This window comes from Bos javanicus, chromosome 12 (assembly GCF_032452875.1).
Source record: "Bos javanicus breed banteng chromosome 12, ARS-OSU_banteng_1.0, whole genome shotgun sequence".
NCBI classification, from domain to species: Eukaryota; Metazoa; Chordata; class Mammalia; order Artiodactyla; family Bovidae; genus Bos; species Bos javanicus.
In genome coordinates, this window is record NC_083879.1 from 32,983,384 (window position 1) to 33,009,983 (window position 26,600).

Here is a 26,600-nt window from a genome sequence, read left to right on the forward strand (position 1 = left end):
GTTCCCAGGTCCAGAGCCTGCTCATAAAACAAAGCGTCTGTCCTCTCTGCCGAGGTCTGGGCAGCTACTGGAAATGCAGTGGCTGGAGCAGGAAGGGCCAGAGAGCCACTCACTGCTCAGTGCATGCTCCCCTCTGGGTCACCCCACCCCTGGGTGCTTCTCCTGAACACTGCCCAGGCAGGGGACACTGTAACCTCTCATTGTGAACACCTGTATTCAGTTCAAGCCTGCATCTTTATCACTTCAAACCCGTGCTCTCTGTCTGCCCTTGGAAACCAAAGAATCCACCTCAGCCACCCCTCACCTCTGCAAGCTTCCAAGGATCTGAAGGCAGGGGAGGGCTCCCAGCCCCTCTGGCCTTCCCCAGGTGCTCCAGTTTGCCCTTCACAGATGCACGTGCGTCAGAGGCACTGGGGGCCGCAGTGCACCCTCCCATTAATGCGGCCAGCCTGCCTGCTCTGTTGGCTTTTCCTTGGGGTCCCCGCACGATGAGCACCACACCACACCACCCCACCCCACAGGGTGGCACAGCCAATTCCTGGGCAGGCTCCACAGGTTTCCCTACCTGCCCCTCCTCCCCACCTGCATCTCCCACACCTGCCCTCCCACCTGTACACCCTCGGCCCCCCTCTGACCAGAGTGATCACTTACATTGCTAGCTGCAGGTGGAGCCTGCCCCCTCCTCTGTGCCCACCAAACCAGCTGGGCAATGCAAGATGGCATGGTGTGGTGGGCTCTGGAGCCAGAATCCAGCTCAGACTGGGCTCCCACTTACACCCTCTAGGGCAGGTTATTTAAGCTTAAATTCCCTGGAATACAAAAATGAGACCAAGAATCAAAGGAATGATCCCTGGGACAAGCTGGCCTCCCACAAGGTAACATCGCCCCGAGAGCCTCCATCGCTGACCCGGTGCTGGCCCTGCCTGGTCCCTGGGCACTGTGACTACCCCCCGGGCTGCGGGAGGGTCACCTCATCCTTATACCCCCAGGGTTTTACACAGAAAGGAGCTCAGAGACCTCCTGAACCATCCTGGGTCCAGAACAAAACAAACTGTGAACCAGTAAATGAGCACACAAGAGTCTAAAACCATGACGATCGAAGAAGCCCGGATTTAGGTCTGGTCATACGTCTGCCTGGTTATTCATTACCACAGCACAAGATACCCGAGCTGCTACTGCGAGACCAAAGAACTCAGGCTGAAAAAGTTTGGAAATTCACAGTAAACAATGAGTTTTCAAAGGAAAAGTGGATTTTCTAATTATTTGTTGCTTCTGCCAACTATGACTGTTAAGCATTTATAAATATATATATAATGTTTTTAGGGCTTCCCAGGTGGCACTAGTGGTAAAGAATCTGCCTGCCAATGCAGGAGCCGTAAAAGACACGGGTCTGATCCCTGGGTCGGGCAGATCCCCTGGAGGAGGGCACGGCAACCCACTCGAGTATTGGAGAATCCAATGGACAGAGGAGCCTGGCAGGCTACAGTCCATAGGGTTGCACAGAGTCAGACACGACTGAAGCGACTTAGCACATACATATATAACCTTTTTAACACTCACGGCAGAGAGGTCTGGCTGTGGGCAGCCACCTAAGTCCTAAAACCACTCTTCACTCCCAAAGATCTTTTAATTCCTGGTACCTGGCTCAATGCTTGGCACACAAGCAATGATCAAAAGGCATTTGTCAAATAAGTGAACTTTCCCAAATGCCTTGGTTAAAAAAAAAAAAATCATACTGCATCTTCATGACCTACTTCAGCCAGGTGCCTCGTGCCCTGGTGTCAGTCCCGTGGTCACCACCCCAAGGGCTGGGCTCCGCCCAGGGGAGTGGCAGGAGAATCTGGGTCAACAGAACCCCCGATTCAATGCAGCCCAACAGTTAATGAGCTTTTGCAGAAGGGGCATAAAAGACAAAGTAATAATAACTTGCACAGGATAAAATAAGGCTCCCAGCTCGAGCAGAGATTGCTGACTGGGAGCAAGTTTTCAGAGAGCTGTTTAGCAACGTTATGGAACAATCCACAACCATTAGATACAAATGTGGACCGGGACCAACTGGCAGCTGTGCGCCCTGTGCTTTCACAATATTCACAGGCAGCCGGAGAACGGAAAAAACAACCAAGCCGCAGGACCGAGGCAGGAGACAGAGGGACGGGCCTGACCATCGCGGAGGGCCCGAGGACAGGCAAACAGGGGGACGCCCGGGACCCCTGAGCGCTTCTTCCAGAGCCCTGCAGATGACACAGTTACCACAAGCTTACCCATTAAAGACATCCCAAGCATTTTTTTTAAACGTCCCTTCTTAAAAAGGGGACACTGTGTCCTTGGCTGAGGTCCTGGCTCTCTCTTCTTGTTTGTGACCCCCTCGGGGATGACAAACCGACAGTTCTGGGCAGACCCTGAGGATAGCAGTCTGAACCCTGAGACAGAGTCAACTCAAGTAAAAAGATTTTCTTGCCTACACAATGTTATATTTTTCTCTGCTTTAATTACTGAATCCTGTAACTGGGATTCATCACTGATTCAAACAGATGCTAAAAATAGTCTGTTCTAGAATGTGGAATGAGAAGCATCGTGTGATTTTGCCACTAAATGGACTCTGTTTTTTTCACAGCTCAGTAACTTACTCTTCAGATATATTTCCTCTTTTTATTAACCAAAAATGTAAAACCCTCCAGATTCACATTAAACATTAATTTTCAGTACTAATTATGTATTTGTAAGTTTGTAAGATCTCAGACATACACTAACCTTACTAAAAAGCAGTCTCTGACTCCTTCCCTCAATGTCTAATCATGACCTTCATCAAACACCTCTGATTGCAAGAATACAGCCTCATTTACATATGATGAATGAATTAAAACAGAGCTGTGATCCAACAGGCTCCTGCTGCAAATGGCAAATTATTAATAACACCTTACATCTGAATCCATGGTGCCATTTACAAAGGGCTCTCACATAATTCGTCCCGTTTAATCTCTACAACGAGCATGATGCCAACAAGCAAGGCAGAAATTAACAAGCTTACCCATGAGGAAATGGGCTACAGGGGTGCACAGCATGGAAAGGTGGGAGGGGGAAGGGCCCTCCCGACATCCTCCTCACTGAAGTCCCACCTAGTATAACATTTCCTAAGCACCCCCAGGCCAGCCCGCTCACCCCCTCCTCCGGCTTCAACAGAACTCAGGACAAGCACCCAGGTAAACACCCAACGCCTCTTCTTCCCACTGAGGTTTCCCTCTGGACGCAGAGGCTCTGTCTTCTCACCTCAATGAGAAGCTCTGGAGGGTAAAAACAGAAGCTTACATTTCATGCTGTCTAGAGTAACCCATGCACACCACAGAGGACACTGGACCAGTGTTACGACATCTCCTATAAAGAAACCGTCGTGGAGACCAAGGTCCGAGTTCACATCCCAACCCTGGTGTGACTCTTGGCTTTGGCCTCGCCTTCCTCGCTGCAGCTGTGTTAGAAAGTCCATCCCAGGCCATCATTAGTAAATATAAAGGAGGTTTCCTTAGCAATGATTCAAGTTGCTTTCACCCTTATAAATGGTCCCTGGCTTTGGACTGTGTGTTGGTTCTTGAGAACCTGGAAACCTGACCATGGTGTCTATGTCCTTGCTATGACCCACCTGGATTCCCATATGCCCCTGGCTTCTGTCCATTCCTTTAACTTCCAGCCCCACCTGTTCTCTCAACCCTGACCCTCACATGGACCACAGTCGGCCCCTACAGGGACCCACAGAGTTTCTACAATTGCCGGAAAGCGTGGGTACTTCTTCACTTATACCTTGAGTCCTGCAGGTCCAAGCTCCTTCAGGAGAAGGACAGATGTAACTCAGATATGAGGGCAGTCACTCTGGCCTCCTCACAACAATATCCTTCCTCTTCAAACTCGGACTGAACAATATTACAGCCTCCCAAATTACCACACAGTCAGCAATCAGCATACTGCCAGACACCAAACAGGCCGTAACCAAATTAGGACTACTGTTTAGTTTCATTCAATATGCTGAATCTTAAATTTGGATCAAAAATATCACATAAATGCACAAAAATACTTAAGAAATCTGTACCTTATCAGATGGAAATAGTGGATATAAATGCACAGCAGAGGGCTGGGTTTTTCCCATCACCATGACAATTTTTATGTATTCCAGAATGAAAATCTATTTCAAAGCTTTCTGTCTACCACTAAACCTGACATAAAGATTTCACGAGCAGTTCAACAAGTAACGTCAGTTCTTTTTCTCCCTGGGGACAGAGTATAGTCACAGCCGCTATAAAAAAAGGGGTCCATAAACGCCACCCCCCTCTCCCAAAGGGGACCTGTTCATGCAAACAAGACAGATACACGCAGCTATCACAGTTTACGATGCGTCCGCATGCAAGTCTCCCGAGCCCCCGGTCACACCCTGCAGTAGCCACATCTGAAACACACTGAGGAGGAAAAACACAGCCCATGGGAGGAGACAGAAATAGGGGGGAATGATAACCACCCAGAAAGACAGGTGAAATTTCAGTCACCTGGAAAGTAGCTCATCACTAAAGAGGAAATGGGAAAGAACTGAGAGTGGCTCCCACACCCCCAACCTTCACTTGTCTCCACAGGGAACAGGGCAGGAGGAGCAGGTCGTGATGGAAAGGGAACACTTACCAGCCTGGAGGAGGAGACCCCCAGAGCCCCAGTGAACAGAGCTGAGCCCAGAGTAAGAATGTCAGGGTCTGAAAGCACAGCCGTAACTGGGTGGGCGGAACAGAGACCTTGCAGGTGGGAGGCCAAGGGGATGAACTTGGATGAGAAGAGATAGCCTCTGAGAGCAAGCGCCAGCAGAAAGGTGCTCCCCCAAAATGCCACTGGGGGTAGAAACTGTTATACTTCTGTTGTCAGTATATGTTAAGAGCCTTAAATTATTTAAATGATTTCAACTAGCAATTCTTTATATATATGGAAGTGAAAGTGAAAGTCGCTCAGCCGTGTCCGACTCTTTGTGACCCCATGGACTGTACAGCCCACCAGGCTCCTCTGTCCATGAGATTCTCCAGGGAAGAATACTGGAGTGGGTTGCCATGCCCTCCTCCAGGGGATCTTCCCGACTCAGGGAACGAAACCAGGTCTCCTGCAGTGGAGGTGGATTCTTTCCCATCTGAGTTACAACGTGTCACTATATATATGCTGCTGCTGCTGCTAAGTCGCTTCAGTCGTGTCCGACTCTGTGTGACCCCATAGACGGAAGCCCACCAGGCTCCCCCGTCCCTGGGATTCTCCAGGCAAGAACACTGGAGTGGGTTACCATTTCCTTCTCCAATGCATGAAAGTGAAAAGGGAAAGTGAAGTCGCTCAGTCGTATCCAACTCCTAGCAACGCCATGAACTGCAGCCCACCAGGCTTCTCTGTCCGTGGGATTTTCCAGGCAAGAGTACTGGAGTGGGGTGCCATCGCCTTCTCTGCACTATATATATAAATATATTCTAAAGGAGTAAACACAAATGTGGGCAAAGATTCGTGTGGGCAAAGATTCGTGTGGGCAAAGATTCGTATACTAAGATGTTCCCCTTAGTGTTATTTAAAATAATAAAACACAGAAGAAATAGGACAAACAATTTAAAGCAAATTATGTAAGATTTGTAAAGTAAATTATTAGGCAACCACCTATGTTGCATTTTAGAAGACTTCCAAATTACATGGTCAAAGTTTTATGACACGAGATTACATGGAAAACATACAAAATAGTATCTACAGTATTAACTTATGAAAAAATTATTTGTTGGGTATCTACTATGTACCAGTGCCTAGGTCCTAGGGACCTAGTAAAAAATGCAGTAAAAGATATAATTCCTTGTTTTTGTGGAGCATGGATTCTACTGGTAAGCATCCCAGAAAGGGTAAATAAATAAATCTGCAAGAGAATCTCATGTGAAATTAATGCTAACGAGGCAAATGTTAAACAGATGATATAAGAGTATCAGCTATAAAAAAAAAAATCTGAAGTTGACTTAAAATGTAAAGCAAAAGCCAAAATGTAAAATAAAAACCAAGAGCGAATTTCAGGTGACTTAATTTCAGGTCTAGAAAAATAAAGGTGGCATTAAGACAACTGAAAAAGCATCTGGGTCCTTTATGGTTTACCCTTCAGTATCCCCAGCAGGCGAACTTACAGGCTCTGACCTCTCTCAGCCTCAAACATAAAACTCAGGAAGTGCAGGAAGGCAACCTGCCCACGGAGGCCTGGGCTTTGCCTGTGGCTCCCAACAGCCTGCTCTCCACTCAGAAGGTAGAGCAATTCTGTCAGCAGGGGAGCTGGATCTCGGTCTTTCCTGATCGGAAGCTCTCTAAGGGCTGGTCACCTCACCCACGTAAAAGCCACAAGCCTTACGATGACCTGGGAGAGGTGCCTGGCCCGTGTCCTCTCCCTCCTCCACCACGCTGTCCTCGTCTCTCCCGTCTGACTCTGGCCACCTCCCTGTCCTTCAGGGACTCCTCTTCCCTCAGACCCCCTGCCCCCTTCCAGTGTGCACCTGTGTGTAACTGACTAAGTTTCCTCCTCCACTGCCCGCTTCTCCCATTAGTGTCAGCTCAGCAGGGGTGGGGCAAAGATTGTTTTCACTGTCTGGTTCACTGATGAATCCCCAGTGCCCAGACAGCACACAACACATAACACGGGAGTCAATGGCCAGCCTGCTTTAAGTCTGTGTGGCGTTTCATCCCTACTTTTTATACAGAAGAAACTAGAGAATTATGAGACTATCAGATTTTAGATGTATTTATTTGGAACTTTTCCTCAGTGATCTCATCTAGATCTGCCTTGTACTTAGGTCTCAGCCAGATTACTTTCTACAAGTAGATTTTCAGGGGATATTTATGGTTTAAGATCTACATTTAAAGATGAGATCTGTAGGAAGAAAGACATTTTATAAGAATCATCAACTTATGGCTTTTAGTTTCCCCCTCAAATAAGAAAGGTCAAAATTTTTCTAAAAAATGACTGAAGTGAAAGTAAATGTTATGTTACATCTTTTTACAGAGAGTGAGAGATGGCAATCTTACAATTAAAAACAGTAGTCAGAAGATGCACCCTTTTTTTTCCTGAGTCTGATTAAATGGGGAAGAGAGATCTCAGCAGAGGATCACAGATAAGAAAAGAGCAGGGTAGAAACCCAAGCGTTCCAGCCTCCAGCCAAGAACATCCGGACAGTGTCTTGCTGGCGAGGACGGACAAAGCATATTAATGAGAAATCCTGTTGTTAACGCTATTCAGATGTGGGCTCAGCACCAGTTTCCCCAAACGGAATGGGTTTCATTCACAGGGGAGGGAAAGTTACACACACGAGAACAAAGGCGTGTTTACATTCCCCATTCACTGCTGTAACCTGAGCTTATGAGGCCACTTTCACCCGCACTGGCAGAAATCCAGGAAGAGGTGGTGGTGGTCAGTCAAGGAACCAACTTGGGGACAGGATGCTGCCCTGCTCCAGTTCAGTGTGAGAGGCATGACAAGGGTGTTCACCAAGGCTAAAGTCTAAAGAATCATCTAGCCAAGCAGTGCGAGTCTAACCGCATCCAAGATCACACAGAGCACAAGGTCTAACACTGAGAGGAAGACGGTGCACTCCACCCCAACCTTCCCCAACGAGACTGTTTTTAATATAACTGCAAGAGAAATGCATATACACGTCTGCCCAGCTCCGTGGTGCTTTGGAGAAATAACCAAAGGGGAGATTTAAATACCAGATATATGCAAAATCATTCCCAAAGGATTTTTACTCTCGGCATTCAACCAATGTTGAATCAGCAAGACGCCTCCTACACAGGCATCTATGGACACCACCACACCAGGTCAACGTCTCTAACTTTCATGGAATTTTGTCACTTGCGACACAGGTAACTGGCCAGACCATACAGTCCCTGCTGCCTGCTGCGTGGTCATGGCTATAGTCCTACTGATCACAATTGACCTGTCGGTCCCGGGGGTTCCCACCAGGCGCGCTCACTTCCTTCTGTGCTCTGCTGGCACCTGCCTGCTCCCTCTGCCCAAGCTGGTCCCGAGATGAACCACTCCTAGTGCTGTATCTGACACCTGACAGAACAAGCTGAAACTCTTCCCAAACGAATCCTCTCACAAAACAGAAGACTCCCTGCAGCCCAGGGATTCGTCCGAACAAAAACAGGGAACTAAGGGAACTAAGTCACGCTCCATCCAGTGATTAACAGAAGAGCAGGTGTGAAGAGGACTTGCCTGTGGCTCAGACAATAAAGAATCTGCCTGCAATGCAGGAGATCTGGGTTCAATCCCTGGGTCAGGAAGACCCTCTGGAGAAGGGAATGGCAATCCACTCCAGTATTCTTGCCTGGAGAATTCCACGGACAGAGGAACTATGTCCATGGGGCTACAGTCCATAGGGTTGCAAAGAGTCAGACAAGACGAGCAACGAACACTAGGCATGAAGAAGTGCCTAACCTCACGTGACATCCATAACTGCAGAGAAGAGTCGCCGTGCCATACGCTATTTTCACTTCTTATATTAGCAAAGGTTAAGACACAAAAATCTACATGCTGGCCAGGGTAGGGGAACAGACACCCTGACACTTTACTGGCACACATATAAGCTATAAAGGAAGCTTTTTCAGAGGGCAAAGGGTGCCCAAGATCAAATTAGAATCTAAGGAAAAAATATGTATTTCCCGGGTTTCCCTGGTGGTTCGGTGATTAAGAATCAGCTTTGCAATGCAGGGAACCTGTTCGACCCCTTGTCCGGGGAGATCCCACATGCCCTGGGGCCACTAAGCCCATGTACCACAACTCCTGAGCCAGGGCCGCAACTAAGGCAGCCCACAACTGCTGAAACTCCCACACCTAGAACCTGAGCTCCAAACCAAGAGAAGCCTCCGCAAGGAAAGCCGGCGCACCCCAACAAGAGTAGCGCCACTCACTGCAACTAGAGAAAGCCTTCATACAACAATGAAGACTGAGCACAGCCAAATATGAATAAACAAACAATTATTTAAAAATTATTTCCCAAAAGGCAATCTGTGATTGACAAAAGACACAGAAGTCAGTTTGGATAGAAACACGCAGAGTTAATTTGACACCCCTCACACACACACACACACACACACACACACACACACACGCTCCCCGGCCGCAGTGTGACCAGGACGGACATGACCCACAGTGGGCTGGTTGGCTTCCCTCCCAGGACCTGGGATCTGAGACTCTGATTCTGGCTGACCCCCGTCATGTGTGCTCCAATGAAGGAAACACATCAAGGGCTTTACCGACTGAAGTCCCACGTTCCTGGCATTTCCTCTTCCTACTTAGCACACAAACAGCATCTGGATCCAGTCAACTGACTCCCAGTTTGAATTTTCCAAATGTAGGATTGTTGCTGCTGTTTTTCAGTTGCCCTGTCTTGCCTGACTCTTTGCAACCTCATGGACTGTAGCCTGCCAGGCTCCTCTGTCCATGGGATTCTCCAGGCAAGAATCCTGGAGTGGGTTGCCATTTCTTTCTCCAGGGCATTTTCCTAACCCAGGGACTGAACCCTCAGTCTCTGCAATGGCAGGCGGATTCTTTATCACTGAGGCCCCAGGGAAGCCATACTAAGATTATTTTCTTATGTTCTTGTTTTTGGTAAACTCCCTTCTTTAACCTTTCTAATTTCATGGTGGTGATTTAACAAGTTTATCTGATGACTATATTGACCCCTATGATTCCTGTTTCTTAAAGAGACTGTGTCTGCTGTAACTAGATTCAACTCATCCCAAACCTCATCCTCCACTTCAGAATACCATTCTGATAGAATTATAGGCTTTTTTGTGGCTCTTTTTTTTAGGTTTTTTTCTTTAAGTCCCATAACAATTTTAAAATCAATGAAGCCCAAAAGTAATTTTCCAAAGGGGGCAAAAAAAAGAAATTGTCATCTCCTCACTTTTAAAACTCACTTTAATGGTAACTGCTATTCACCAATAGATGAAGGCCAATCTTCTCCCATCATTTGTTCCATTATTTTCCAATCTGTTACAGAATCCTACTGAGTATAGATGTGATGTGCCCTTCAAAATGTAAACTCTGGCTCATCTGAGAATTAACACAGCCTTGATTGTCTCCTCCCATAATCATTCCATCCAAGGCTTTCTCCGGCCCTAACAACGAACGCTCAGAAAGGGAAGAACACATATACATACTTATTTCAATCATAATAGTCAACTATGACAACATAAAGAATGCAAGCTTTCAAAGCACTTAATTCTGCTGAAGATGCAATTGCGTTACATGCTTCGAAAATAACGCACTCCCCCATCCTGTTTTTAGAGAACTTTGAAAATCTAGACAATATGCTTCCTTTCAAAACACCAACTGCTTACAGAGGAAAAGAAAGAAACAGACAAATGATCTTGCCAAGAACCACTTCTGCAGTTTCTTTTGCTGGAGTAGCCCTTTCAGCGACGACAATGATGTAAATTCAATCCTTGATGGGGTTGATGATATACTACCTCTCGTTTATCTAGAACTGAATTTTAGAACAAAAAAGAGCTTACAGGACTCTGATTCAGTTGTTTCCAACTTTTGCAAGGACGAGCACCCCACTTTGATGCTAAAAAATGTTAAGGGTTCTTACAATAGTTGTGTCTAGTGATTGAGAAAGTTAAAAAAAAAAAAAGTGAGTACACAGCCAATTCTTTAAAAGCACCTGCAAACAGTTGTAAAATAGTAAAACGTGAATCCGATTTTTTTAAATTACAACGCCACTTAATGTCAGAACTAGATTTAAAATCAAGTCTCTAGGCTAACAACACAGATGGGGCCCTAAGAATCCAGAGTGTCACTCATCACTGAGGAAGGTTTTCGGTAAGCATGCCCAACAATCCTCTTAGGAACAAGACAAGCCGATTTTAAAGTTCTTACGGGAATACAAGCAGAGATGTGAAATTCTGAAAAAGACTAAAGAGCTGATAGCATCCCCATCAGACACAAAGACACTAAAGCTACAGTAATTAATCGTGTGGTGCTGACTTCTGAGTAAACACACCTATGACAGAGCAGATTAGAAAACGCAGAAAATGACAAATACTTACACATCTAGGAACTCAGTCTAAAATGGGTGAGGCATTTCAAACCACTGGAGTAAAGATTATTATTAAATGCTACTGTAACAACCCATTAGGGGGTTAAAAATCCACTGAGTCTGAACCCATCCTTTACAGCAAAAGAAATTTCAAATAAAGCCAACAAAGGACTGAAAGAAACAGAAGATTTTTTTTAATATGTATCTTGCAGTGGAGAAGGTCTTTCAAAAAAATGATTGAACAAGAAGCCAAATGTTAAATTACTTGAAAAAATCAAATATTACATCATTACTGAAAATCCTATGCATGCACTGTCAGTCATGTCCAACTCTTTGCTACCCCATGGACTGCAGCCCACCAGGTTCCTCTATCCGTGGGATTCTCCAGGGAAGAATACTGGAGAGGGCTGCTGTTTCCTTCTCCAGGGGATCTTCCTGACCCAGGGTCAAACCCCAGGTCTCCTGCATCTCCTTCGCTGGCAGGCAGATTTTTTACCACTGAGCCACAATCATTTGAAACATGATTGAACAACAGAAGTCAAATGTTAAACTACTTGGAGAAATCAAATATTACTTCATTATTAAAAATTCTATAAACAAAGTCAGAATTATGCACTAGACGAGGCCTCCTTCAGAACACGATTCCAACCAGCGAACACACCCAGGTTCTCTGCCACTGGTGCACAGCACTCCTGTCTGCTATACAAGCCCAGATCACTCAGAAGATAGACAGGCTTAAAACAATAAAAAAAAAAACAAAAAAAACCTAAATCTCACACAATCCATGGGAACAACATCAAAACCTTCTCTCTTGCCTGGGCCTGGGAAGTGAGGTTTCTAGAGCACCGTCCCCAGCTACAACCTCCACTCGCACTGGAAACCATCAGCCACACAGTAAATCTTTCATTTGGCATCTGGGGCCACAGTTGGACTTAACAAAACATACACATGGCAAAGCAACAAGCGTTGTTGTTTTTTTCTTTTTTTTTCAGAATAAGCCTGCTCTGGGGTGTACAGTCTGACGGTCCACATGCAGACTCAGCAGTGAACACTTCCTGATTTATGATGTCCACAGACGCGACTCGGTACCTGCTGTAAGTTGTGACACCAAACTCTAAGATGGAGAAGAACCAGCCCTCTGCCTTTGAGAAGCTTACCGTCTAACTTATTAGCCAAACAAACCATACGCATCAACAGGAGCAACATGTGTCATGTTTTAATCTTCTCACTTCCCCATATGACCAAATAAAGCAAAACAACTGTTATCTAATGTATTAGTTATAAGCAAATCACTTCTAACCATGTGTTTCTTTTAAACCAGTTCATGGCTTACCTAAGTGCCTCAGCCCCAAACTAGAAGGCACCACAGAATAGCCTCTTAGCTGAGTGGGGGCTCCACTGGCATGGTAAACAGCTGGTGTGTGTGTGTGGGTGTGTGTGTGTGTGGGTGTGTGTGGGTGTGGGTGTGTGTGTGTGTGTGTGACTCAGTTGTGTCTGACTCTTTGTGACATTGGCAGGGTAATGTAAACAGCTGTTCTGTGTGTGTGTGTATGTGTCAGTCACTCAGTCGTGTCCGACTCTTTGTGACCCCATGGACTGTGACCCACCAGGCTCCTCTGTCCACTGGATTCTCCAGGCAAGAATACTGCAGTGGGTTACCATTCCCTTCTCTAGGGGATCTTCCCGACTCAGATTGAACCCAGGTCTCCTGCATTGCAGCTGCTATTAGTATTTAAACTCAACCGTTATTCAGTATCACACAGGTCCTGAAACCATGGAATTTTTACTTCTTGTGAATTCTTTCCCCTTTATCCATATCCTGTTTTCCTCCAAGTTTTCATCCATTCATTCTCTTTGACATGAAAATAGCATTTGCTACAATTATGTATTTGCTCGCTTCTGTCGATTTTTGCCAAGTTTTTTTCCTTTTGTGCTTCCCATGCTATCACTTTGGAGGATATTAATGTATTTCATGATAGAAGCTCTGATTCAGAGGGAATTTGCTTCCCCCCACCCCACCATCACTCCCCAGAGAATGGGAGACATTTCTCCTTCGAGTCCTTGGCCAAACGCACCAGGCACCAGCGGTTGGAACTATCAAAGGAGAAACTCTTTTCATCTTTTTCGTTTACAAAGTCTTTGAAACAGTTCTGACTTTCTGTAAGGTCATCTGCAGGGCAATTCTGACTTTGCAAGGGATTCCCAAACCTCTTCTCCTATGTGTCCCTTCAGCAATCAGAGTCTAAAAAGATTCCTGAATGACTATTTCATGTGCTTCTTCGCTGCCCATGAACACTCCCCATAAAGCTGAAAAAGATTTTATAAGTTCCTTATTTTAATTTGAGGAAATGACTGAACTCAAGACAAAGCATCCTTTAATCTGGTAGTTATGAAGAGATGAATGAAATTATAAGTCAATTCCATTAAGCCGTCCTTAATAATTTCTGCAATAAATAATTCTTTGGTTAACCACCAGGACTCTCAATATACTGCAGTGAATATATTAAATGTAGATTAGGTTAACAGAGGCCATATAGTCTTAATTTCAGACCCCATGACTAGTTTCATAAAAATTATGTTCACTTCCTAGTACTGGAAATTAAAGTCACACTTCCACTCCAAAAATAAGTGCTCCAGAGAAGCACTCTTAGCAAATATTTCTTGTGAATTATAAGACAACTTCATTTGCCACAGTCAGGGATTTTCATAGTAAATATCTTTAAAATCCTGAGTGTTTCATTTGTATTCCAGCAGAAACCATCCAGCCCTCAAGAAAAAGGACTAAGAGAAGGCTTCCCATGGCAAATAGATGGGGAAACAGTGGAAACAGTGGCTGACTTTATTTTTCTGGGCTCCAACATCACTGCAGATGGTGATTGCAGCAATGAAATTAAAAGACACTTACTCCTTGGAAGGAAAGTTATGACCAACCTAGACAACATATTCAAAAGCAGAGACATTACTTTGCCAACAAAGGTCCGTCTAGTCAAGGCTATGGTTTTTCCAGTGGTCATGTATGGATGTGAGAGTTGGACTGTGAAGAAGGCTGAGCGCCAAAGAATTGATGCTTTTGAACTGTGGTGTTGGAGAAGACTCTTGAGAGTTCCTTGGACTGCAAGGAGGTCCAACCAGTCCATCCTAAAGGAGATCAGTCCTGGGTGTTCATTGAAAGGACTGATGTTGAAGCTGAAACTCCAATACTTTGGCCACCTGATGCGAAGAGCTGACTCATTTGAAAAGACCCTGATGCTGGGAAAGATTGAGGGCAAGAGGAGAAGGGGACGACAGAGGATAAGATGGTTGGATGACATCACTGACTCAATGGACATGGGTTTGGGTGGACTCCGGGAGTTGGTGATGGACAGGGAGGCCTGGCGTGCTGCGGTTCATGAGGTCGCAGAGAGTCGGACACGACTGAGTGACTGAACTGAACTGAACTCCCAGTCTGTTAATGTATGGGTCCCCTGTCATTCAGCCATGATAAAGTGCCTTTATTATCATGCTCACTGGACCTCCATAATCCTGCAAAACCAAGGGTGTCTTTGCTTTGCTTTTCTGGAAGGGAGGGGAATGATAGGAGAGCACCAGAGGTATCATTTAAAAGTCAGAGATGTAAGGAAACAGGAGGCAAAAATGCATTATCTTACAGGAGGTCAGGGGCTTCCCTGGTGGTTCATCAGTAAAGAATCTGCCTGCCAGTGCAGGAGACAAGGTTCAATCCCTGTGTGGGGAAGATCCCCTGGGGAAGGGAATGGCAACCCACTCCAGTATTCTTGCCTGGAGAATCCCATGAACAGAGAAGCCTGGTGGGCTACAGTCCATGGGATTGCAAAGAGTCAGACGTGACTGAGCACATGGACCAGGAGGTCAGAGATTCACTGTGCTGAGCCCAAAATGAACTGCACTGAACTGAGTTCTCAGGACCTTTCTGAGATCTCTTTCTGGTGAGCCGTGGCTTCTGCACACCCAACCTTTCCCAGCCACTGAGGGGACAGCCATCCTCCTGATGCCTGTTACTACCTGCGGAAACTGAAATGGTCCTGACGCAGCCGCCCAACCACAAAGGCAAACTTGAAGAAAGCAAGAGAGACTCCGATAGACGGTCATGGCTCTAAGAAGGGACATCCTACTGATGTGATACAGACGAGGAATGGAGAGGTGGCCCAAAGCCACAGGACAGTGTGTTCTGGGCCATTTCCCCGAAAAACTGCTCAAAGAAACAACAAAAGCAGGAAATAACAAATTCACAATTTAAAAAGCAAATACAAATACTTTTTAATAGAATGGGCTTCCCTGGTGGCTCAGACTATAAAGAATCTGCCTGCAATGCAAGAGATACGGGTTGTATCCTTGGGTCAAGAAGATCCCCTAAGGAAGGGCATGGCAACCCACTCCAGAATTCTTGCCTGGAGAATCCCATGGACAGAGGAGCTTCACATGCTGCTGTCCATGGGGTCGCAGTGTCGGACACAACTTAGCAGCTGAACAACACAACAACAACAGCGAGAGGGTTAAAACAGCCTTGGTGGTGGTGGTGGTTTAGTTGCTAAGTCGTGTCCGACTCTTGCAACCCCATGGACTGCAGCCCGCCAGGTTCCTCTGTCCATGGGATTTTCCAGGCAAGAATACTGGAGTGGATTGCCATTTCCTTCTCCAGGGGATCTTCCCGACCCAGGAATCGAACCCAGGTCTCCTGCATTGCAGGCAGATTCTTTACCGACTGGGCTACAAACTAGCCTTAGGATGTAGCATTTACTGTTTCTGCATGGGGGAGAAGGAAGGACATTAGATCAAAAAGTTTTGGTCAACTCAAACCTCTCTGGGTTTACATGTATTCAACTTTCCTAAAATGTGGCTTAACTCACTACTGTTCATATCCCCAGCACTTCAGAACTTCTGGAAACTTAAATTTAAATGAAACTTGCTGAATCTTATATATTTTAGTACTTGAGATAAATCAAATTTCACTCAATTCAGGAAAATAAATCATATTCCATCCATCTAGATAAGGAAGGGTTTCTCATTTCACCAACAAACCAATGCTTGTAAAACAAACAGAATCTTTAAAAAAAAAAAATCTGAAATTACCAGAAATAATTTGAGGCTGACACTAGAATTACGGGGCAGAAAAAAGACGACAAGGTGCCGAAATCCAACACTTCAGAAATAATATTTCAAAGCTAACTAAACCTACAAAAGCATATGAATCTAATGCTTGGCTGCTTTTATACAAAGCCCATTGAAAGGGATTCCATTCACTGAGGTTCTTTGAGATGTTCCTGATAGAAACAGAAACTGCACATATTTTTAAAATACATTATGCTATAGCACTTCTGAGGGGGGAAAAAAAACATGAAAGCCAACTTTTGGACACATTCATATTAACAAGAACCTATCCTAATAACTGCTCTAAAAGGATAAACTGAAGAGGTTATTTTCAAGTGCCTTTCATACTGGAAACCCAAAAATACAGATAAGAAGTGACTGGAAATACATGCATCTCTAATTTTCAACAGCTAAGGCTTCCGAAAGGCAGTCAATCCAGAAATCATGTGTTTTTCAGGCAAGTTTCAGTTTCATTTTTCTCTGGGCTCATTCATTTGCTTCTGATGACCATGCATAATCAGTGGGCATGCTAACTGTTAGGAACGGCGTCTCCTGCTGGAAAGGGTCATCACAAGAATATGTGCTCAGTTGCGTCCAACTCTGTACGACCCCATGGACTGCAGCCCGCCAGGCTCCTCTGTCCATGGGATTTTCCAGGCAAGAATACTGGAGTGGGTTGCTATGCCCTCCTCCAGGGGATTTTCCCCACCCAGGGACTGAACCCAAGTCTCCTGCATTGCAGGCAGATTCTTTACCACTGAGCCACTGGCGAAGCCCCTCACAAGGGTACATACCATCTCTAAAGATCATAGTGAGGGATGGATGCAGGGTGACGAGGATGCAGAGAGAGTCACTTTTTTCTTTTTTTTTTTTCATTTCCCCCCCCCAAAAGTTCAGAGACAAAAGAAAAATGGTAAAATAGGCAAGGTGATAATATATATGAGATTTTGTTATATCTGGAAAACAAACCAAAATACAAAGGTTCCCTCATAAAGAACTATTATTTTCAACCTATTTCCTATCTTTTGTACTTTGATTTAATGTTTGTCTGGAATCCATGAAACATTAAAATACTTGAATTTTATTTGATTATATCAAAAATTACTCAATAAAAAGGAAGCAAAAAATTATAGTTAAATAATTTGCTTATAATGGATCATCACCATCTTCCCCCTTCTCTAGCTTGGGTATTTTATTTACTTTTGTGTTTTAATCTAGTTTCTCTCTTCTTGCTATACAACAGTTTCACAGTAAAAAGACAGTTCCAGACAACTGTCATTCTAAAATTCTATAGTCTAAAACACATTTATAGATCGTTTTTCAACAGTAAGTTAAGTTCTACCTAGCTGGTAGAAGATTAACAAAACTGACACACCTTAGACTGACCATGAAACAAGGAGAGGAATCACAAATCGGTAGAGTCAGGAATGAAAGAACAGACATTGATCACTACTAAGGATTACAAGGGAATACTCTGAAGAAGGTTACACCACTAGACAATTTAAGATGAAAAGGGAAATTCCTAGAAACATATAAATTAACAAAAATGACTTAGAGAAAACCTGAATAAATGGACAGCAAGTTAAGAGACTGAATTAGTAATTAAAAATCTTCCCACAGAGAAAAGCTCAGGTCCAAATGACTTCACAGGTGAATATCTAAAAAGAAATATCAATCTTTCACAAATTCTGCTACAAGAGGAAACACTTCCTAACTCATTCTATGAACCAGTTTTACTTGAAAACTGACACCAAAGCCTGACAAAATACCACAAGGAAACTATACATCAATATCCCTTGTGATTAGATGCAAAAACCCTCAACAAAATATTAACAAATCAAATTAGAAACATACAGAGTTACATATCATGAACAAATTGGATTTATCCCAGGAATGTAAAGTTAGCTTAACCCCGCCAAATCATTTAGCACAGCATGTCATATCAATAAAGGACAAAACTACATGACTGTCTCAAAAGACATAGAAAAAGTCTTTCACAAAATCTAATACCTATTTGTGATTAAAAGCTTCCAAACTAAGAACTGAAAAAATGTCTTCAACCTGATAAAGGGGATCTATGAAAACAACTAACATCTTACTGAATGACAATGCTTTCCCCTTAAAATCAGGAAAAAGGCAAAAATGCCCACTCTTACCACTTCTATTCAATATTGGAATGCAAGTTCCACCAGGTACAGAAAGGCAAAAAAGAAAAAAGAGGAGATCATCCAGATGGGAAGAAGAAAACTGTCAGTCAATTTCATGACTAGAGCATGTCATGATCCCATATGTAGAAAGTCCTAGGGAATCCAAAGTGACATGCTAAAACCGAAAGACAGGTTCTACAAGGTCACAGGACACAAACCAGCACAAAGCAACTGTGGTGCCATGAAACCAGAAGACGACTGCTTCCTGGCAGGAAAGCAATGACAAACCTAGACAGCGTGTTGAAAAGCAGAGACATTACTCTGCCAACAAAGGTCCATATAGTCAAGGCTGTGGTCTTCCCAGTGGTTGTGAGAGTTGGACCGTATAGAAGGCAGAACGCCAAAGAATTATGCCTTTGAACTGTGGTGCTGGAGAAGATTCCTGAAAGTCCCTGGGACTGCAAGATCAAACCTGTTAATCTGAAGGGAGATCAACCCTGAATATTCACTGAAAGGACTAACGCTGAAGCTGAAGTTTCAGTATTTTGGTCATCTGAGGCGAACAGACGACTCATTGGAAAAGTCCCTGATGCTGGGAAAGATTGAGGGCAGAAGGAGAAGAGGGTGTCAGAGGATGAGATGGCTGGAAGGCATCACCCATGCAATGAACATGAACTTGGGCAAACTTCAGGAGATGGTGACGGACAGGGAGGCCTGGTGTGCTGCAGTCCATGGGGTTGCAAAGAGTCGGACACAACTGAGTGAACAACAACAACAGGTGAAAACAAAGGTTTTTCTTTGTAATTACATTAAAAACATTTAAAACAGATTCAAATGGCCTCTTCCTTTTCTTTTTCTACTTAAATGTTTAAAACTTTTTTTCTTGGAAATATTTCACATCTACAAAAAGGTCCACAGCCCCCTAACAACTTTTAGAGAATTACCATGAAGTGGACAAACCCAGGTAATTCACAGAGATCATGAAGCAGGGCACTGCCAGCACCCTCAGATGTGCCCCCCATGCCCGCTCAGGTGTTAATCCTTTCTCATTCCCAAAGGAAATCACTTCCCTCACTAACACCTCTTTTTAATTTTATTTAAGTGAAATTTTGCAGTTATGAATTCTGTTGTTTAGCATCTTCTGCCCAACATTAAATGTATGAGATTATCATTGTTATTGCATGGAACATAAAGTTTTCCATTTCTGTCTCTGAATAATACATGAATTCACCACAATTTACTCAGTCACTCTACTGCTGATGAACATCTAGGCTGTTTCCAAAGGGCTATTACAGCAATGCTGTTGCGAACACCACCATACCTGCATCCTGGTAGGGTCGTGCATTTCTGCTGGATCTATGTACACGTAGAACAGAGACTCTGGCTCACGTGGTACGTGGATAGTCAGCTTTAGTAAGTAACGCCTGACAATTCTCCATGTTTGTGACAGTTTGCATACCCATGCGTCAGGGATACGAGTGCCCACTGCCCCACTGCTCTGCACGCTAAATGCCTCTGTCTGGCCTTTTCCACTTTAGCCAATCTGATGACTCTACGGTGGCATCTCAGGATTACTTCTATCTGTGCTTCCTGATTCCTAATGAATTTAAGCTTCTTTTCATGTGTTCACTGGCCATCCGTATGGCAATACCTGTACATTTGTAAAATACTTATTCAAATCTCTTATCCATTTTTCTTTTGGATCACACATCAATTCTCAAAAAGACCATACTTTCCAAACTTTCTGTATGTAATACAATCAAATGTCTACACATTTTTGCTTCTGTTTCAGGGCTTTCTATACAGTTTGATTAATTTGTTTGCCTACACTTGTGCCAATATTGCACTGTCTAGAATATATGACTTTATAAACTCTTGATATCTGATAAGTCCTGCCATCTGTTCTTCTTCAAGGGTGTCTTGAAATTCTTTGCTCTCTACATTCATATAAATCCTAGAAACACATAAACATAGCCAATTTCCACACCCCCAAATTTTTTCAGGCTATGGACTAGAGTTGAAAGGAATCTATATCAATTTAGGGAGAATGGACATCTCTGTAATATTAGTCTTTCATTCCATGAACATGGTATATTCCTTCTTTACTTACCTGTTCCTTGAATTTTCTAAATAATTTATAGTTTTCTATGTAAAGTTATTGCAAATTACTTGCAAGTTCTACTCCTGTATATTCAGATACTTACTGTTGTTATAAATAGGACCTTTATTAACTTCATTTTCTAATTGTTTATGGCTACAGAGAATCTAGCAAGCGGGCTAAACACACATCTTAAGTCTAATAACTTACACGTAATTTTTTGGATGTTTATACATACAAAATAGTTTTGTCTGCATGTACTAAATTTTCTCCTCTTCCAACTCTTGTATCTTTTATTTCTTTTTCTTATCTTACTTCACTGGCAAGAACCCACAACATAATGCTGAATAAATGTGATAATAACAAGCATCCATATCTCATTTCCAATTTCAGAAGGTCACTTTTTATTATTTCGCCACCAATATGACATCTGCTGCACATTTTCTTACAGATACTCTTCCTAGTTTGCTTGAAAGTTTTTCATCACAAATAGATATTAAATTTAGTGTTTCCTGCATCTAATGGTGATTGTCTAGCTTTTCTTCCTTCATTAACATGGTGATATACACTGGATTTTGAATGCTAAACCAACACTGCATTCTAGAATAAACATAAATAGCACATAATATATTATACTTTTATATTAACAGATCTATTAATTTTTAGGATTTAGCAAGCATGTTCATGAATGAGACTGCCCTTTTATTTTTTTCCTTGTAATATCCTTGACAATATTAGATATTAAAATTATGCTGGCCTGGCAGGACTTCCAGGCTCAGAGGATTTTTGTCTACCTAATTCCAAATCTCCCCATTCTCCCTCCAAACCATCCACAAGAAAAGTGAAAAATCCACCTATGACCATGCCTTCCAGCATTAATAGAGAAGGCAGAACACAACGGCCTTCAAATTACTTGTTAAGTAGAGGAATAAACTGAATTCCAACAGCGCTTCCAACACACAGCACCTCAAGCCAAGGTGCTTCTCGTGTTGTCACTGACACCTTGCATTATTCAAATAAGTCCCTCGCATCTAAAACAACGACCTGGGAGGCTCAAGTGCTGCTGACAGTACAGGTATTGTTGTTTTAATTCCCAGTCCTCATGGAGTTTTGATTCTCATTATTTATGACAGCTTTATTATTATGAGTATCTCCTATAAGTTAATTCAAGCCCTTATGTAATGGGGGAACAAGAGAGATAAGCCCCCACTGTTTCTGTCCAATAAAATCATCAAGTATCCCAATAAATATTTGGAGAGAGTACATATTCCATTTAAACAAAACTGTACTTGGAACTTTCACTTATACACAGTGGATCTAAGTTATTTTGGTGTCCAAAAAAGAAGAAAAAAAAATGCTGAGTAAATATTAAAATACAGGGCAATATCATTTGTTTCAAATGAAATTTGACAATCATTAGCAACCAAATAGCTGAAGAAATAAAGCCACAAACTTCCAAACTGTGTAGCAGGAAATAGTAGCCACAGATGTGGCTTAAAAGAAATTATCTTCTAAACCCTTTAATGCCTAATCGCTAATACAATTCTTTCAAATGATGCCCTAAGGTTTTGTCATGTCCATAATTTTTTTTTTTTTTTTTGAGAAGTAGAATGTCCAAGATGTTCCTGGACATCCTGGAGATGGAAGAAGTTTTTAACTAACCTATGTGATTGCAATGGACAAACAGTGCAGAAGATATGCATTTTTAATTAGGCTCAGGTAGGGACTTCACTAAGGTTGACAAGCCTGTAACCATTCAAAATTACAATGCCAATTTGTATAAAGAAGTAATGTTTTAATAATCTTCCTCCCTGGGATATCTCAAAGAACAATTTCCACTTCAGTCAAGGCTTTGGAAACAAAACTGTTTGCCGTGTGTAACTGAAATCTGAAGACAGGTGACTGGGGAGTTTGGGGGATTCTGTGTATTGCCGTTTTTTAAATCAATAATCAAGGTCATTAACTCTAAAGGGTGTACAAAAATGAGAGACAAATCCTATGGAAAACCAAGAACGAAGGTATGTTCTAAGTCTACAGGGTCGGTTATAAAATAAATTAGTTTTCTACTGTTGAAATAGATGAATGTCTTGTATTAGAAAATTACAATCATGGTACCAAAATTAAGAATATATTTGAATCAGTTCTAATGAGGTGGATGAAACTGGAGCCTATTATACAGAGTGAAGTAAGCCAGAAAGAAAAACACCAATACAGTATACTAACGCATATATATGGAATTTAGAAAGATGGTAACAATAACCCTGTGTACGAGACAGCAAAAGAGACACTGATGTATAGAACAGTCTTATGGACCCTGTGGAAGAGGGAGAGGGTGGGAAGATTTGGGAGAATGACATTGAAACATGTAAAATATCATGTATGAAACGAGTTGCCAGTCCAGGTTCGATGCACGATACTGGATGCTTGGGGCTAGTGCACTGGGACGACCCAGAGGGATGGTATGGGGAGGGAGGAGGGTTCAGGATGGGGAACACATGTATACCTGTGGCGGATTCATTTTGATATTTGACAAAACTAATACAATTATGTAAAGTTTAAAAATAAAATAAAATTAAAAAAAAAAAAAAAGATATTACTTTGCAGAAATGGAAGGTGACTCTGTGGCTCCCTTTTCCAGGCTACGGACAGCCACTCACAGGATGAGACCAATAGGAGCACACGCTGCTTTGTCTCTCTCCCTGCAACTTTCTGGTTAATGCCACCCCACTTTGGACTGGACGCTTGGCTCTCTGTTTAGGTACTATTCCTTCCAGGCACCACAAGGAGTAATTTAAATCCCTGAGCCTCTCCAGAAGCATTCATTCTAGCCTGAGGAAAGAGTTACAATGTCAGGCCAAAGTGGAAATCTGCCCAGGTAATTCCCTAACCCAGCACTACATAAAGGAACAGGTGAAAACCAAAAAACAAGGTGTCATATACTATTTTGAGACGCTGAAAGAAAATAAGTGTGATGCTAGCAGGACAAAATGACTCCAATCAAGTTTTTAAAATTACACAGTAGGGGTAGTGTTCTGCTTAAGTCATGAATCAAAACTGATGACATTCAGTCAATGAAAATATATTTTTTGAGGCTCTTCTATGTGCAAGGCATACACTATTTCATTCATTTAGTGGATAAAATATGGCCACATGGGCTCTGGTTCACAGTCAATCACATCCATACCTTTACACTGCCAACAGAATTTCACTGAACTGTTGACAAACACAAAACGGGGACCGGCACTCAGGGAGAGGATGGTAGGAGATGAACTAAAATGGAACTGTTGCCGTAGATAATAAAGTCTTTGGATTGGGACTCCCGTGGTGGTCCAGTGGCAAGGACTCCGTGCTCCCAATGCAGCGGGCCGAGGTTCAAGCCCTGGTCAGGGAACTAGGTCCCACATGCCACAACTAAAGACTCCACCTGCCGCAACAAATATCAAAGACCCTACATGCTGCAACGAAGACCCGGGACAGCCAAAATAATACAAATAAATATTAAAAAAAATAAAAAACTTTGGATTGTACTGGAACACAACTTTTAAGGTCCAACACTGTCAGAAGTACTCAGAGATCAAAGGTCAAGTTGGCTGGTGGAAGACAATGAGTGTTACCCCTTTGAGCTAAGGCTATGCGCTATCGTGGTCTTTACCTGAGGTCATCTGACAAAGCCAGACACATCTACCAAGACAGGCACCACCTGTCCGGTTCCTGCCCATCAGGAGTTTATAGATGATGAATGAGACAATTAAACCCTCTGCCTCACCTCTCTGGCTTTAGAGGACAGGAGTTTGGCTGTATCAATCCTGTCACCACCAGTAACTATCATGATACATGGTAGGCATCCAAACACGAGGGGACCTTCTGAATAGAACCAGAAAGCAAAAACTAAAAGAAAGAAATTAAAATAAATAAAACATTGAAAAAGTTCAAGAATATGTAAATACAACTGAAAACATCTCTACATCAATTTCAAGACCGTTGTTCCGGAAGGTCAGAGGGCACCCCAACAACAGGCATAAGAGGGAAAAAAATCTCATTTGTAAAGTCTTGAGAAATGATCCCAGATGCTGAGCTCAGAGTCAAGGCTCAGAGGCTCTGCTGCTACTGCTGCTGCTGCTGCTAAGTCACTTCAGTCGTGTCCGTCTCTGGGGTCGCACAGGCAAGAATCCACCAGGGAATCCACCAGGCTCCCCTGTCCCTGGGATTCTCCAGGCAAGAACACTGGAGTGGGTTCCATTTCCTTCTCCAATGCATGAAAGTGAAAGTGATGTCGCTCAGTCGTGTCCGATTCCTAGCGACCCCATGGATTGCAGCCTATCAGGCTCCTCTGTCCATGGGATTTTCCAGGCAAGAGTACTGGAGTGGGGTGCCATTGCCTTCTCCATCAGAGACTCTAGCAGACTTGAAAAAGTGAGAAAATACCCTGGGGTGTTTGGGATATTTAAAATTTTTTTAAAAATAAAAAGTCAACAGAGGTGAAGAAGAGCTAACCTCAGAGACAGGAGGCATGGTCCAGGGGAAAAACAGATCAGGGTGATTCCAAAGATCCAGAGTGAAATCTGAGTATGGAGAATATTCTAATTGAAGGACATCTATTAAGTTAAGGGGGAGGGGCTCTGATCGGAAAAAAACAAGACTGGCCTTGAGGTCAGTGGCCAAGAAAGCACCGCCAGGAAGGGGCAGCCAGAGAGTGGACGTCACAGATAATGTGACCCTCCAAGGACACCAGGACCCGGGAAAATGACAAGGCTGTGCACACAAATACCCACCCTTAGAAGAACCACCTGCTGCAGGAAAAGCGTGCCTTAAGAGGAAAACAGCATCTTAAGAAGACTGCTTTTAGCAAGAGAAACTTCTGACAGTATTGGACCTTAAAAGTTGTGCTCCAGTGCAATCCAAAGTTGTTTTTTTTTTTATGTTTATTTTTATTTATTTATTTTGGCTGCGTCGGGTCTTAGTTGCAGCATGTAGGGTCTTTGATCTCTGTTGTGGCAGGCGGAGTCTTTAATTGCGGCATGTGAGTTCTAGTTCCTTGACCAGGGATTGAACCTGAGGCCCTGCACTGGGAGCACGGAGTCTTAGCCACTGACCAGCACGGAAGTCCCAATCCAAAGATTTGACTACCTACTGCAACAGCTCCATTTTAGTTCATCTCATAACAATCCTCTCACTCAGTGCCGGTCCCCGTTTTGTGCTTGTCACAAAACACAAAACTCACTCTGGACTAAGGTTCCTCTCTAAGCGAAGGCCCTTCTCTCATCTTCAAAATCTAGCCTTCCCTGACTGGCTTCACCCCCTTAGCTCCATCACCCCTCAATCCACAGCAGTAAGGCTCCCTTGAGATGCCTCCTGCCAAAATCAGTAATTACATCCTAGGGCTAAATCCAACAGAAACCTCGAAACCATCCTCCAACGGCATGTCTGTCTAGCACCCTCTGCCCCTTGGTCCTTTAATATGCTCAAACCCCTCCAGTAAAAAAGAAGAAAATGCCCCGCTTTGCCTACCCTCCTCCATCACCCTTCAGCACCACATTTCTGGCCCCCGCTTACAAGGAAGCCCCTCACAAACCGGCTGCCTCGCTCCTATTCCCGTCACCGTGTCACCACTGCCATCACCTCTGTGATAATGACCTGGCTGCTATCATCCCCCTTGAACGATGTTTCACTGGATCATGGTTTCCCAGACACCACCCATGTCCCCAACTCCCATTCTTTCAGTCTCGACGTGGCAGCCTGCCTTTTAAATACGAGGACCCCGCAGAGTCCATTCTCCTCACTTCTCTTCTCACTCTACACATGCTTCCTGAATAACCCGATCTACTCCACAGCCTCCGCTGTTAACAAAGGCAGAGGTTCCAGAACTTTCTCTGCTCACTGCACCCTCTTGACTGCAACCAGAAAATACCCAGCGAATAATGAAACCCTTAGCTACATGCAAGTAACAAATATCTACTAGCACTTCCATTTGAAAACAGTGCACTTCTATTGAGAGAAAACGGGTATTTTACTTCACTGTTAAATAAACCATGAACAGCCCACATGCCTGTGTGGAACAGCTCACAATTTCTCACACCTGCAGTCGGATTGGATACCTCTCCCCCAAGCCCTTTCCTAGCAAGCAGGGAAGTCCCAGCTTTGCAAAGACAACATCATCAGAAGGAATTTGGTAGAAACTCT

At 43.6% G+C, this 26,600-nt stretch overlaps 1 protein-coding gene across 4 annotated transcripts in view; it reads right to left on the reverse strand.

The window, feature by feature from the left end:
* Nucleotides 1-26,600, reverse strand: part of WASF3 (WASP family member 3) — an 80,507-nt gene that overhangs the window by 46,931 nt on the left and 6,976 nt on the right. The window contains exon 2 of one of the 4 annotated variants that reach the window (XM_061434916.1): nt 652-809. The exons of the other annotated variants lie outside the window; for them this stretch is intronic. The gene's annotated coding sequence lies outside the window, so the exon portion shown is untranslated. The remainder of the gene's footprint in view (nt 1-651; nt 810-26,600) is intronic. 4 annotated transcript variants of the gene reach the window in all.